Source organism: Cydia strobilella, chromosome 26 (assembly GCF_947568885.1).
Source record: "Cydia strobilella chromosome 26, ilCydStro3.1, whole genome shotgun sequence".
Classification (NCBI taxonomy): Eukaryota; Metazoa; Arthropoda; class Insecta; order Lepidoptera; family Tortricidae; genus Cydia; species Cydia strobilella.
Window position 1 is genome coordinate 1483441 of NC_086066.1, and position 13250 is coordinate 1496690.

Below are 13250 nucleotides of genomic sequence, written 5' to 3' on the forward strand. Positions count from 1 at the left end.
CATTTTTCCTCTCTTACCCAACTCTTTCATGGTAAATAAGTACTCTAAACACGATTCACTTGATTTTTTATGTCTGGAACTCATCAGCTCGTGTATAGCCTTCGCGTCGATGTTATCAGGGAACTCCTTGAGGATAGCGGCTTTAAACTCGTCCCACGTCTTAAAAATGCGCTCTGCTCGGTACCACAGTGACGCCGTTCCTGCTAACGACCGCCTCGCCATCAACAGCTGTTGCAACGGAGTCCATCCACAGAGCTCGGTGCTGTCCTCGACGTCTTGAACCCACCTGGTCGCTGGATACGTCTTATCTTGACCAGTGAACTTGGGGATCAGCCCTTCAGTGAGATGCAACATCGTCATGCCATTATCTCGTGATGTTTCAGCATTTCCGTCGTTATAGTCTTGTTGTCTGCCGTTACGTTTGCCTGGAGACATGTTTACGCCTTGCCTTCAACGTAGTTCGACGTCGTAATTCGTCTTTATCGTCTTCAAATTTTCAAACCACGCAGTCACAACGGCAATCGCGGTACGTCTTTGTTCGTTTGCCGCCGGCGAATCCAGATTTCTTCGTCTTTACGTCGTATATCGGCTTGATACCGCTTCTGACACCACTGTAGGAAGTGGATTTTGAAATAAACACTCTTTAAGAAATTTACTGGATATATTTAAAATAAATTGGCAAATGAAACAATTAACACAACGGCACGTCTTTTCTTAGCGCTCCGAACAAGAAGTCCTCTAATCTCGTTACGTTTTTTAAATCTGCCGATGGCGTTTTGCCATCTCTTTCGCACGCACTAACACTCAGCATCACACTCTCTCATTTACACATCGTTCATTCTGCAGTTCGTTCTCTCACTCACTCTTTCGGTCCTTACATTCCGATCCACGCATCCTACATAAATATGATATTTGCAGTGTGTAATGCTAGTTCTGATGTCTCCTGTATATAAAATAAAAAGTACGATCACACACACACACACACACACACACACACACACACACACACACACACACACACACACACACACACACACACACACACACACACACACACACACACACTCACACACACACACACACACACACACACATAAAATAAGTATTTGGTTAAAAGTAAACTTTAATAGCTAAAAACATAACAACCATATAAGGCTGCGCATGCAGTAAAGGGTTAAGTAGGTAAGTTTAGGTTTAAGATAAAGTTAAGTTGCATATCAACAGCTAACACAAACGCAAAGGAGCCTCGTCTGCCAACAAACCACTGTGTGGTTTGGCAGAAGAAAATATGTATTTAGTTGTAAGTAAGATCTTTGAATAAGCGTTTATTATTATTATTTGTATCTCCTCAGATTTCACGGGCCTATAAATCCCGGTCTTTTGATAGGCTTGCGTGGGGATATAGATCCAACACGTAGAGGCCCCTTGGAGAGCTTTAATGTCATGTAGAACGCCTGCTGGAACCCGTTCACAGGCGCAACAATAGACACCCATGAACCGGTCGCAGCAGGCATTGGGACTATTGCAGAAAAAGTGAACAGTATACCGGTCTATGAATTGAAGTTTGGGTGGACAATGAGACTGGGCTATTGTAAAGAACTCCGGACACCTGCCATAACAATGTTAATACACGTTATCGAGGCAGGTGGTGACTTGCCGCTGACTAGATGGGCCCCTGAAACTGCCGTCGTGAAGACGACCAGGAGCAACACCGGTGTGAGCGGCTCAGGGGTGTCGAGAGGTGTGCGCCGCTTTCTACCCAGTGACTGTTAACAGCCACTGTGCCAACTCGCGTCTTATGCATCTTTCACTTCCACCCCTGGAGCATATAGCTCTTACGACTCCCCTCTGGACGGCCAATGAAGGCAAGCCAGAGCTGAGAGTCCTGCGGGTCCCCTTGGGGTCCACTCCGACCGACGAAGACACGCCGGAGACGGAGACCCTGACCGACTCTCTGGAGCACTCGGGTCCGTGGGGTCGTCACTCCCCAACAGCTCGCCACAAGCTGCCCTGCGGGTTTATTATTATTATTATTACACACACACACACACACACACACACACACAATTGGAAGTCCCAACCTACTACCTTGTAATGTAACATTTTAATAATGTAATAAAATATTTTCATTTTCATTAAAGTATTGCCTCTTACTTTTTAATTTTTTACTTTTTCGTTCTAAAACTGCCAATAGTCAACGGTCTCATACAGCCAACATAACTATTTTAGAAAATTTAAAAATAAATTGGATTATATCACCTGATGAATCAATAGAGAAAGAAATAGAGAGAAGAATAGTGAATGGGTGGAGAAGGTACTGGTTCCTGAAGGAAGTCTTCAAAGATAAACAACTCCACTTTAAGACAAAGGGTAAACTATTCAACACATGTGTTCTTCCTGTCCTAATGTATGGTAGCCCAACCTGGGCCCTTTTTTTTTGTTTGTTGACGGAGTGGGCGAATGCTGTTACGCACCGTCCCCCCGGCCGCGAGAAGGCCATTGATGGGGGGGTGTGTGGGACTCGCCGCTCCTGTCCCCTCTCAACTGGCGAGAGGGGAGGGAGAACCTGGCCCTACCCACTAAACCCACTCCGGCGTTTCGTATCCTCTCTGCCGTTTGTGGGGGCGCCATGGGATCGAGTACACTCTACCATGGCGCTCCCCGGCAGCCCCGGCTTGGCGCCAGGACACCCGCACAATGGGGGGAATCAGAAACGCTGGATCCCCCCCCGACGACGTATGTCCGTACGTCCCCTACCGACGTATGCCCCCTCTCCGCCTCCTCCTTCTGCAACATGACTTGTTCGCAGAAGGAGGCCACCGCTTCCCAATTCCTATCGCTGCTCAGCATCGCCGCTATGATGCTGTGCAGCGAAAGGTCCACCACCTCTGTTGCCGCCCTGAGGGTAGCTCTTTCCACGGCCCAGCGATTGCACTCCTCCAGAGTGTGCTGGGCCGTGTCATCCACCGCGCCACATTCGTGGCACTGGGGCCGCGGCTCCCTCTTAATTCTAAACAAGTAGTGTCCGAAGCAGCCGTGTCCGGACACTACCTGCGTCACCCTATAGGTCAGGGCCCCCCTCCTCCTGTCCACCCACTCATTCATCACCGGGAGGATAGCCCCTATGGTTCGGGCTCCATAGCGGCCATCCTCCAAGGCATCCCTCCATCGCGCTCGTAGGCGCTCCGCGGCTGCCTGCGCCATCCTTTCGGCCTCCTCCGCGTCTGGGGGCTCGTCACGCCTCCTGGCCTCCGCCCTCAGCTCGTGCCTCTCGGCCAACACCTCCGCGTCCAGCTCCCACGGCGGCGTGCCGGCAAGGAGGCACGCCGCTGCGTGAGAGGTGGTGCGGTAGGCCCTCACCATCCTCTGGGCCACCACCCTCTGCGGCCGGCGGAGCAGCGCCTTCGTGGCCTCCGTGAGTCGTCCGGCCCAGATTGGGGCTCCGTAGAGCGCCATACTCCGGACGACCCCCGCATACAGCCGTCTGCATGGGGCATTCGGCCCCCCTAGGTTGGGTAGTAGGCGGCCCAGAGCCGAGGCAGCACCCACGAGACAAGGAGCCATTCTCGTGAAGTGCTCCTTAAAGGACCATCTTCTGTCCAGGACAAGTCCCAAGTACTTGATGTGGGGCTTGACCTGGACATCTTCGCCCCCCACCCTCACTGCAGTGCTCACCGGCAGCTGCCCCCATGCCCTCGTTCGCCCGAAGACAACGGCCTCGGTCTTGGGCAGTGCGACCCGAAGTCCCAGGAGTCCTATGCGGTGCACCGTGAGCTCGGTCGCCACCGCTGCCCTCCTGAGCACCTCTTCCAGCTCCTTTCCCCGCACGGCCACCAGTGTGTCGTCCGCATAACACACGGTGACCGTGCGTGGAAGTTGCACCCCCCGGATCACCCAGTCGTAACCGAGGTTCCACAGGAGGGGGCCCAGGACTGTGGGACCCCGCACGCCATAGCCCTCGCGCCCCGGACACCCCTCTGCTCATAGAGCACTACCCGCCCCGTCAGGTAATGCTCTACAACGAGCCTCAGGTAATGAGGCACTCCATGGTAACGGAGTGCCTCCCCAATTACCGTATAGGGGAGAGACCCGAACGCGTTGGCGATGTCCAGTGACACTGCCACCACTCCCTCCCACTGGCCTGCCGCAAGCACCCCGAAATCCAAGTATTGAGTGCAACAAACAGCTTTGCCACACGCTCCTTACCGTTCAGAAGTGGCTCGAGGACCACAATTTAGAAATAAACCTAAAAAAAAAAACAAAATTATGCAGTTTAAACCCATCCAAAAGAAGCCCTTAGAGTTACAATTAAAAGTAAATAATAATTAAATTGAAGAGGTTAACGAATTTAAATTGCTAGGAATCACAATAGACTCCAGTTTAAACTGGAAAACCCACATTCAAAATACCAAAACAAAAATAGCTACATATACATACGCGCAAAGCGTACTTAAATCGAACACGAACCTTGAATCTGCGTTGTCTGTGTATTACGCGTATATCTACTCGAGTCTCCGTTATGGTGTGGTCCTATGGGGAGCTAGCGTAGACTCTTGCCAACTTTTCATCATGCAGAAGAAGTGTATCCGCATATTAGCAAATATTCACATTCCTAATAGCTGCCGCCCCCATTTTATTAAACTTAATTTGTTAACGCTGCCTTCAATATTTATAAAGGAAGCAGCCCTCTTTGTTCGAAAACACCCAGATCTATTCCCGATAAAACCGGAAACATCAAAAACTAGAAGCCAATATAAAAACAAATTACTCCTACCAAAATCTAACTTGGCTATCTTCAAAAATGGGCCACAATATAATTGTATTTCAATTTTCAATAAAATTCCGGACACTATTAAACTTGAACCAAGTGACAAATTATTTAAAACGAAATTAAAAGACATGTTAATTCACAAATGCTATTACTCAATTGAGGATTTTTTAAATGATGAAAAGCTGACGAAGTAAAATAGCGCAAATACTTATAATAAGAATTTAAAATACTTTAATTTATTTATTGTGACATTGAATTCAAATTATGATAATTTTTTTTTTTTTTTACTTTCACTTTTACAATTGCCAAAATCTGAATGTATGGAATGTTATTAATTTTTTTATCTTTTATCACTTACAATGTTATTATTTGATGATTATTATTATTATTATCATCTTATTTTATTTCTTTACACAAATTACGGTAGATATATTATAATGAAATGTTTTAAGGTGGTTCGACTAGGTTACCCAAAGCTTAAACCCCGCTAGATGGCGTCACTTTCGCAAATTTTCAGGTTTTATTTTTTTGTGGAATAGTGTTGGTATCTGTATACTTAAAAGTATGTTTAGCGCACTCTTTACATAAATATTGAACTATTATAATAAACATTGAATACTTCATTAGTGCAAAAAACACTTTTAAAGTCGACAGAGTGTTTCTGTCATGCTATTTCCTACTATTACTCACACATGCAAACAGCTTTTCCGTGATGCTTGTAGTAGACAATTTCATGCAGTGTAAGTATGCTGCAATGGCGTTGCGGTATGTTCGTGGAAATACGTGCAAGAGGATTCGGGTTCGAACTGGTACGTCAGGGGTACTTTTTTTGTCCTTTTTGTGTTATCTTATGTTTCTTATACCTTTTATTCTTCGAATTCTTGTCCGATTCCGATATAACCGAAATATATTTCAGTGATATCGGAAACGGCTCTAACGATTTCGATGAAATTTGCTGTAAGGGGTTCGATCTAGCTAGGTCTTATCTCTGGGAAAACGAGCATTTTTGAGTTTTTACTTATGTTTTCTTTTTCTTCCAGATATTCAGTATTATTAATAAATTAGTTTATAACGTTTTATAAAAATATGTGACGTTTTGAACTAAAAGGTACCACATTGTCGGTTGTCGATTAGGTTGATTTCATTTTGAAGCTTTATGGAAATATGACAACAATAAGTAGGTACCCGTTTGGTTGAAAACGCCACATATATTGAAAACCTGACTTTCACAAATCTCACCTTTTTGGATTCTTCCAACTCAGAAAGGATGGAGAATACCGACGATTCTTAGTAGCACTAGCCCAAGGAAGTCCAGGTTTGTAAGTGTCAGGTATCAGTTTTTTTTAAAGCGCTAAATATAGTTCTACAAGTAAAGCAATCCCTTACTGCCCAGCCTCTATAGTATTTTTCAAACTGGAAGGGTACGATGATAGATTTCATCGCCATACAATTTATAACCTAATAATGCCAAATGTTGCAAAATTATATTGAATTGAGATCTATCATCGTACCCTTGCAGTTTGAAATAGTTATTTACGATACAAGTGCGGAAAAGAGAAAATTCGAAACGAGTGGCGACAGATTAAAACACGACCGCAGAGAGTGTTTTAAATCGACACGAGTTGCGAATTACCTATTCGCACGTGTATCGTACAACGTTTTACAGTACATATGGCCCTTTAAACTTTCGACATATGCATGAAAAGTGCTCTTTACGCACTAGGGCGAGTAAGTTGCACCATATGTACTGTAAAATACTTTTTAGTACATATGGTGCTACATATACGTTACCGCCCTAGTGCGATAATTAGTACAATACGTGCATATGTCGAAAATGTAAAGGGCCATAATTATGTACTGTAAAACGTTGTACAATACACGTGCGAAAAGGTAATTCGCAACTCGTGTCGATTAAAACACTTCCTTCGGTCGTGTTTCAATTTATCGCCACTCGTTGCCAATTTCCTACTTTTCGCACTTGTATCGTAATGTACTAATAATAAAGTAGTAATTGTAAAATAAAATTAATTTTTTTTTGGATTCAAGTAGGTACAGTGAGTAACAACATTGCATGGCCTTCTAATTATAACTATTATAGAAAACGGGATATTTATCATGTTTATTTATATTATTTATTTCTCGATATTTTGGCCGGTCTTGCAAGACCAGTCGTTGTGGAGATCCCTGGGGAGGCCTATGTCCAGCAGTAGATGTCTTGTTGGTGTAGATGGATTCACACAACAAATGAAATAACATTTTTTCATATTTGTTATCCGCAGTTGTCCCTGTACCTGAAAGAAAAATAATATCATGAAAGCACAAAATCTCTAATGTTATAGGAAGAAAGATGATGCAACAATATGGATTCTAATAAAGTTATCATTTACTTACCTAGTAATAATTGTGTTTTTTATTCATAGACAAAATTCCATAATTTTCATCCCCAGGAAATGTTTTATTTTACTTTATTGCAGTGAGGATGTCCTGATTTTTTCTGGCTAATGAAGGAAAACATTTTATTTCCAAGAATGCCTCTTCATTTTGCACAATACCTAAAAAAAACTAGAGTTAGTGACACATTGACTATTCGGCAACCAAAACAGTAATAATTACATTATATAGGTATTGTTCACTTCTTATATCTACCATTACGGAAGAAGTGAGAATTATTTTCTAAAAAGATCGGCACGAGAAAATTACAATGTACAATGAAGGAATGAAACTGTACCTACCTTACGAAACTTCACCATCATGAATTCCGCTTCAATTGAGTCTGAATTTTTCTGGATTTTCGCGGACCAGAACACCGATGATTTTTGTAACTTGATTTAGACGTTGCTATCATTTTCAATTTATACAAACAAATTGATGTCACAATAAACATGACCCTATGTGTCAGTGTCAACACTGTCAAATAAAAATGCACTAAACATGACGGCACTGCAAATCCTGCCAGGTCGGCCAGGCAACGTCGCCAACGTCATAGAGTGGCAACGCCGCACGCAACGTATTTGTACACGACATTTGTGACACACACATACGTAGAATTGATGAAAAAATTACGTTGATTTATATATGATTTCTGTATGAAACAAAGTTTTTCTATTAATTTAGCGCAAACGAATGTTTGAAAGTAGATAAATGAGCAAATATTTGTGTAGTAATAGTGTGTAGTGCCTTAATTAAAGCAGATTGAATTTTGTATGAAAATCGAACCACCTTAATAGGTATTAGATAGTAAGTTAAACATTAAATAAAACTATGAAAACGGATTATATCGCGTATATTGAATTTATAATACATCCCGACGTTTCGAACCCTTTACAGCGTTCGTGGTCAACGGGTGACTGAGGAAAAATTACAAAGTGCAAAAATACCCACATACTAAAATAATGAACAATCATAGACTACAAACTTTAAGGCTGGTTGTACATGCAAAATCGGTTCATAAGGCTAGTTATACACTATAATTATTTTTCAAGTAAAGATATATATACGCGATAAAAACTATGCCGGCTCCAACCCTACACCACGGACCCGAGAAGATTTAATTCCCTCCTAAATTGTAGGAGGGTATCCCACATATGGGACCGGCAACAAACTCGGCGGGACACATCTTTTCAAAACATCAGAATGTCCAGCATCATCCAACACTAAGGTCTCACAGTCTATGTCTCGCTTGCTCCTTTATCAGATGGACTACAGGATCCCAAGCTGGTGGTAGAGAAAAGCCATCTTCCCTATTAAAGTTTGGATATTTCTTAATCTCAAAGGCCTCGCGCAGCATTCTGGGTATGTAACTTGATTTAGTGATTGGCTTTATCCATGACATGCTCACAGACAGCAGACCTAGGTCGACGGTGCTTGACATCAGCTATGTGTTCCTTCACCCGAGTGGAAATGCTCCGTTTCGTCTGCCCGACATATGATAGGCCACACTCACAGTCCAGCCTGTACATAAAAGCCTGTAAATTCAATATACGCGATATAATCCGTTTTCATAGTTTTATTTCATGAGTAACTATCGCGGTAACCGAAGACAATATTAAGTTAAACATTGTTGTTCTGCCCTAACAGGGTGCCATGAATTTACTTACTTTATTTGTAACACCTTATTTTATGTGTCATGACTGTGCAATAAATGAAATATAAATGAAATATGAAATCCCTCAGCGCGCCCACCGCGTCAATAGTAGACCGCCCCCTACGGAACCCGAACTTGGCTGTCATGCAAGTTCAGGCCCGTTTCCACTAGGTGCCGCTGTATACGGGAGGCCAGGATTCTCTCGAAGAGCTTCCCGACCTCATCCAGCAGCACGATGGGGCGGTAGCCAGCGGGGGAGTCTGGTGGGCGCCCCTCCTTCCTCAGTAGGCACAGTCACCCTTCCTTCCAGCATCCCGGGAAGCGCCCCTCCTCGAGGCAGTCGTTCAGGAGGGATCTGAGACGGTTCCCGAGGTGCTTGAGTGCCAGGAAAAGTACTTTTCCTGGCACTCCGTCCGGTCCCGGCGCTTTGCGCATGGCCCTGAGCCGTTCCATGGCCCACTCCAACTCGTCATCGATAACGGGGGGGAAGACGAGAAGAGGTTCCTCCGGCCATCGCTGGCGGGACGAAGCCCGGCGGTGCCTCCGGAAACAGGCCCTCCACCACTCTCCAGCCCAACCTGGGCCCTGACAATAGCTACTACATCCCATCTAGCATGCTATTGCTGCCAGCGCGCCATGGAAAGGAGCATGTTAGGAGTACGTAAGACTGACCGGCTACGAAACACCCTAATTAGAAATAGGAGAAAAATCCAAGACATTGCCACAAAAATTAAAAGACTCAAATGGAAGTGGGCTGGCCATATCATCCGAGGCACTGACAAATGGAGCAAGCGAGTCACCCAATGGTAACCAAGAGAAGGTAAAAGAAAGGCGAAGAAACCTATAATGAGATGGGGCGACGACATCGCGCAGGTAGTTGGCCGTACCTGGAGTAGAGTGGCAACGGACCGGAGAGAGTGGAGAAGGTTGGAGGAGGCCTTTGCCGAAGGGCAAGAAGGCAAGGAATACAAAAGATGGGAGATAATAGAGAGATAATGTGCAACTATTCCTTGTTCTGCAAATAAAGGCTATTTTAATTTATTCTCCTTGATACGGCTCGCTTAATAATGCCGTTCTTTGTTTTTAGGTCGACCACTCTGCAGACTCCATCATTTCCAGTATAAAGTTTGACGATGCGCCCTAGTAGCCATTTCATTGGTGGCAGCTGATCATCCATGACTAGGACTAGGTCGTCGATCTTGATGGATCCCTTACTGGTTTTCCACTTGAAACGTTTCTGGAGAGTAGCGAGATAATAGTCCACCGCGTCCAAAAATGTTGCTGAAGTCGTTCTACGAGCTGGTATCTATTGACCGTCATCACCTTCACTTCAGGCGATGGCAATGACATCAATGGTCGCCCGATAAGGAAATGCCCAGGCGTGAGTGGAGCTAGTTCGGATGGATCCTCAGACAAAGGTGTCAGAGGACGTGAATTCATAGTAGCCTCAATCTGTGTAAATAGAGAAGCTAATTCCTCGAAAGTCAAACTTGTATTAGCAGTAATACGTTTTAAATGATATTTTGCAGATTTTACTGCAGCCTCCCAGAGTCCACCAAAGTTAGGGGCGTAAACCGGAGAAAAGTGAAAGGCAAGTTCCTCACTGCAGGCGAATTCTCCGATTTGACGTTTACACGTTTGTAGCATTCTGTTCAATTCATTATAAATTACCTATAAAGTTTATTTGCACGCCTTCAACATACCGGTTCATAATTGGGAGGAGCTTGCCGAGAACAGAGACAAGTGGCGCAAACTGGTGTTCGACGGCCGTAAAATCCACGATGGCGCTTGGTTTAAGACACTCGCTAGTAAGCGAGCCAAGCGTCATCAGAGCGACGTCTGTTCGCCACGGGCACAGTACACCTGCCAGGCTTGTGGACGTGTTTGCCGCTCCCGTATTGGCCTGCACAGCCATGGAAATTTTGTCGCCCTACCTGACACTGTTTCTATAGTCTGCAATAGACTTTAAGGCCATTGATGATAAAGTTTATTTAATTGTCACAAAAGATATCCACATACTAATAATTATTAATAATAAAATTAAGCAAACACACAAAGATACGTTGTTAGGCCACTTAACGACCTATACTCTACTACTTCTTTTAAAGTAATATAATAAATGTGTAGTAAGTAATAAACGATTTAACATCTGGTAATTGAACGTCAAAGTGTTTGGCTCAAGGCCACTCAGACTGGTTTCTCAAGGAAGCAGGGTCCTTCCCACCACAGAGTACTGGCGAGTATATTGTTGAGGTTTGACTCCCCTTGAAGCCAGATCTGGTGAGTTCAATTCTGATGAGACGTGATGTCCTGCATTAGGATGGACTACAGGACCATTAACATTTCGCGAATCACGTAATGATGTATTATAAAATACCCGAAAACGGGACGGTCCATTTCGGTCAGGTGCTCTAACCTTTCGTATACTTTGAAGGAAAGCATAATCATGTTCGTGGTTAAATATACCGCCTTTAGAAGCATAATAACATTCGCTTAAGGCGTCCACCGGGGCCTCACGAAGTGAAAGCTTCTCTTGAGAAAATTGGCATCGAGTAGAAGAGCATGAACCCTGAACTGTCGGACCAGACACAAGCCAACCTAGAATAAGATTCTTTTAGCATTGGTTTGTTTTTGCCTAATTTAATTTTCTTGGATCCTACAATGTCCCAAAACACATCACCTCCTAGTAATACATGTATTTCAGACGGACGATAAAAACTGGGATCCGCTAACTTAATAGACGCAGGAATGTCAAAGTGTGATGTGTAAATTTCTAAACTTGGTGTAAGTCCTGATACCTTTGGCATAACCAAACAAGACACATCTATTTCAAATTGGTCGGTTTTAGATTGTACTATAACACCGCTAAGTTTTGAAGCACTGCCAATCAGGCAGTCATTTAATCCAGTTATAGCAGTCGGCTCAATTTCACTGTAGGTAAGGTTCAACCTTCTTTGCATTGTTGCAGATATATAAGAAGTTTGACTCCCTGGATCTAATAGAGCTTTAGTAATGTGAGTTTCTTTTGTTACAGGATTAACTAAATTTACCTCAGCAGTACATAACAGCACATAACCCTTGTTGTCTGGGTTGAATGAAGACATTGCAACAGTTGCATTTGTATCATTGTTGTCATTAGTTTCAATATGTAATAGTGTATTGTGTTTTTTATGACATGTCTTACATGGGCTTAACCGGCAATGAAAGTGGTGATGACCAGGGCGCAGACAATTTTTACATAATTTGTTTTTTGCAACTTCATTTTGCCTGAAATCCAATGACATTTCCTTAAACTTGTCACACTCAGAATTGAAGTGATTTTCTTTGCAAAACGCACAAGTTATTTTTGTTTTTGTGTCTAAGTTATTAACACTAGCTGTGTATTTATTTTCACTTGTACCTAGCATTGTTGTAACGTATTTGTTTTCTCTTATTTGGTTAGTAGGCTTATCATGTTTTTGTGTAGAAGCACTGAACTGTATTGTTTCCAAAACATCTGCTCGATTACGAAGGAATACTAAGAGGTTATCGAGCTTAGGAGAAACTTTGAATGTACCTTTGTGTTCTTCCCACTTCCTACTAGTGGCGCCATCCAGTTTCGACACCATCATGTATATAACTATCTCACCTATTTGTGGGGTCTTTGAGTGTGTGTAAGGCTCGTAGGTTTTTAGTATTCCTTCGTAATTGAGCGGATGTTTTGGAAACAATACAGTTCAGTGCTTCTACATATTTCTAATTATAGTATACAGATAAAATATGAATGAATATTTCCCTATTGAGCAGCACCTGAGGACCCTTACACTCCGCGACTTTTAAGCATTGTTTGTGCTAGAAAAAGCTCTAGGTCAAATCTACACAGAACTCTCACCTCCAATGTTTCCACTTCCAGCTTTATGAACTTGTCTGGCGCTGTCCCGGTCTGTGCTCTGAGCGCCGGTGAGCAGCGTGTCCACAACAAGGCGCTCCAGTCTCACACAGCAGTCCCTCAGAAGGGGTCTCCCTGGGACAATTTCACATGACTGCTTCACTTCTAAAACCAGGTTGGAAGCTGAAACAACTCTCAGATGTGAACAACATTGATATGATAAATAAATTGTGATGTTAAATAAATGTATTTCCTTTCTTCTTCCAAACTTCTTTGCTAAGTAAATGGTTTTCAAGCCAACTATATTTCCCAAGCCCTAATGATTGAAACAGTTTAATTTTATTTTATTCATGGTTAGAACTAGAACCCGCAACTGACCTGTTGTTGCGTGGTGCACGCGCCGCTCTACTAGCACGGGGCCGATATCGAGCTCATCTTTCACCACGTGGTCGGTGTACAGCTCCGCCGCCGCGCTCACGCCGAGCGACTCGTACTTGACACACACATCTGGGCACGATGGCTCAGGT